At 44.6% G+C, this 3,087-nt stretch overlaps 1 pseudogene; it reads left to right on the top strand.

Moving 5' to 3' along the window:
- The window catches only part of LOC102730335 (tRNA-splicing ligase complex subunit RTRAF pseudogene), a 7,951-nt pseudogene extending 6,910 nt beyond the window's left edge, over positions 1 to 1,041 (top strand).
- Positions 1,042 to 3,087: the final 2,046 nt, after the last annotated feature.

The following is a 3,087-nucleotide window of genomic DNA, read 5'->3' on the forward strand; positions in this document are numbered from 1 at the left end:
TGAAAAACAAACTGAGGGTTCTAGAGGGGAGGGGGGTGGGAGGATGGGTTGGCCTGGTGGTGGGTATTGAGGAGGGCACGTTCTGCATGGAGCACTGGGTGTTGTGCACGAACAATGAATCATGGAACACTTCATCTAGAACTAATGATGTAATGTATGGGGATTAACATAAGAATAAAAAATAAATAAATAAATAAATTAGGGCCCTTGAATTAAGACAGAATGCTATGGGCCCTTTCGGCGGTTCGCTGGTGCCTCCCCTGTCCTCTCCCGGCTGAAGCCCGGGGGATCAGAGCGAGACACGGGGACCACGTGCCGATGCAGGCTGACGGCCCTCAACTACCACAACCCGGCTGCCTTCAACTGCAAAGATGAAACAGAATTTAGAAACTTTATTGTTTGGCTTGAAGACCAGAAAATCAGACACTACAAGATTGAAGACCAAGGTAATTTAAGAAACATCCACAGCAGTGACTGGCCCAAGTTCTTTTAAAAGTATCTCAAAGATGTTAACTGTCCTTTCAAGATTCAAGATCGACAAGAAGCAATTGACTGGCTTCTTGATTTAGCTGTTAGTTTTGAATATGGAGATAATGCTGAAAAATACAAGGACTTGGTACCTGGTAATACAAAAAATGCTGACAATGCTGCTAAAAATACAGAGCCATTGGTCAACTTGGATGTAACCAATCCTGATTTTAAGGCTGGTGTAATGGCTTTGGCCGACCTTCTTCAGATTCAGCGTCATGATGATTACCTGGCAATGCTTAAGGCAATTTGCATTTTGGTCCAGGAGCGCCTGACCCAGGATGCAGTTGCTAAAGCAGATCAAACGGAACAGGGCTTACCTGTTGCTTTAGACAAACATATTCTTGGTTTTGACACAGGAGATGCGGTTCTTTACGAAGCTGCTCAAATTCTGCAATTGCTGCCTATGGAAGAGCTCAGAGAGCTACAGACAAAAATTCATGAAGCCGTAGTAGCTGTTCAGGCAATTATTGCCGATCCACAGACCACAGGCTGGGGAAAGTTGGAAGATGAACGTTTTAGGATTTCATCTGCTCACCTACTTACAATTGGGAAACATGTACGCTCTGGCATGTGTTTGGAAATCAAATGTCACATTTTCGAGGGAAGAATCCTAGAAAATTGACTATGTTCTCGAGATTGACCATCATTGCTTTTTCTTTAATAAAGTTCAGGAAAGTGGAAAAAAAAAAAAAAGACAGAATGCTATGGACTGAATTGTGTTCCCCCAATTTCATATGTTGAAACTAACCTCCAGTGTGACAATATCTGGAAATGGGATCTTTAGGAGATAATTAAGGTTAAACGAGGTTACAAGGGTGGGGCCCTTACTTTTCTTTTCAACATGTTTAGAAATGTGTATCAGGGGGGCACCTGGGTGGCTCAGTCGGTTAAGCATCTGCCTTCGGCTTGGGTCATGATCCCAGAGTCCTGGGATTGAGTGCCACATCAAGCTCCCTGCCCAGTGGGAAGTCTGCTTCTCCCTCTCCCTCTACCCCTCCCCCCTGCTCGCGCTCTCTCTCTCACTCTCTCTCTCATAAATAAATAAATAAAATCTTAAAAAGAAAAGAAATGTGTAGCAGGTGCTCAGTATTCTGCCCCCATTCCATCCATACTCACCTCAACTATGTGCAGAAGACCACTGAGAGCATTTACAGCTCAGCCCAGGTGGCAGCTTGGCCTGCACACAGAGCAAGCCAGAGTGCCAGAGGGTTCATGCCCCTGGAGGCATCCCTCAACCAATGACCAGCAGGGACATACCTGGGGGTTAAATACCTCGGCTTCCTCTACTTCAGTGCCGGTAACTCAGGAGAGGTGCTTCTACCTGGGATCCCTGTGTTCCCCAGCAGGACTGAGCTCCAGTTGTCGTAGGTACTAACAAGCTCGGTAACACACTCTAGCATCTGCCTTCCACTCCTCTCATTTCCTTATCCCCCTACTGGTGTTTCCCGGGATCACCATCCCAAATAAATGACTTGCGCTTGAACCCTTCTCTTTAGGTTCCAGTTCCAGGAGAATCCAAACTAAGATGACATGATAGAATCATTTTGGGTTTTTTGCAAGGTACACAAAACATAAAGAATATTTCAGTGGCCACTCATGGTAAGAGAAAAGCATCAGGGAAATCAGGCAGCCATCTTTGGTTTGCACTGAACTTTGGAAAAGTCTTCTGGTTGGCCTTGGATCCCTGCTCACTTCTCTGGCTTCATCTCTCCCTTCTCCCCTCTTTGCATTTTCTGTTCCGATTACCCTGACCTCCTTTCCACTTCTCTATGCCACCTCTGGACAATTACATACGTAAACGAGTTTCTAAAATTTGTTTTGCTTCCCAAAATTCTATTCATCCTTCAGTTGCCTTTAAAATACCACTCACTTCAGGGGTGCCTGGCTGACTCAGTCAGTAGAGCATGCAACTCTTGATCTTGGGGTTGTGGGTTCAAGCCCCATGTTGGGTGTAGAGACTACTTAAAAATAAAATCTTTGGGCCGCCTGGGTGGCTCAGTCAGTTGAGCTTCTGACTCTTGGTTTCGGCTCAGGTCATGATCAAGGAGTCATAAGATTGAGCCCTGCATTGGGCTCTGTGCTCAGCACAGAGTCTGCTTCTCTCTCTCTCCCTCTCCCTCTAACCCTCCCCCACTTGCTCACTCTCTAAATAAATAAATAAAATCTTTAAAAAATATAAAATAAAACATCACTCCCTTCAAAAGCCTGCCCTGCCCTGCCCATGTTGGATTAGATACTCCTTCTCAATGTTTGCATGCCATCCTATCATGACATGTGACGTGTTATATTATTGCCGTTCACTTGTGTGACTCCCCAGGGAACCATAAACTCTGACTGCAAGAAATGTGTTTATCCTGAACACTAAATAAGCACCTAATACATACTTGTTAAATGAATAATAAGTAATATTAATGACTATAGAATATTCTTTCACATGAATTTTTTTAAAAAAATATTTAAGTAATCTCTACACCCAACATGAGGCTCAAACTCATGACCAGGAGATCAAGAGTCGAACGCTCTTACAACTGGGCCAGCCAGGTGCCCCTCCCACAA

This window comes from Leptonychotes weddellii, chromosome 1, assembly GCF_054177405.1.
Source record: "Leptonychotes weddellii isolate Sample4059 chromosome 1, ASM5417740v2, whole genome shotgun sequence".
Taxonomy (NCBI): Eukaryota; Metazoa; Chordata; class Mammalia; order Carnivora; family Phocidae; genus Leptonychotes; species Leptonychotes weddellii.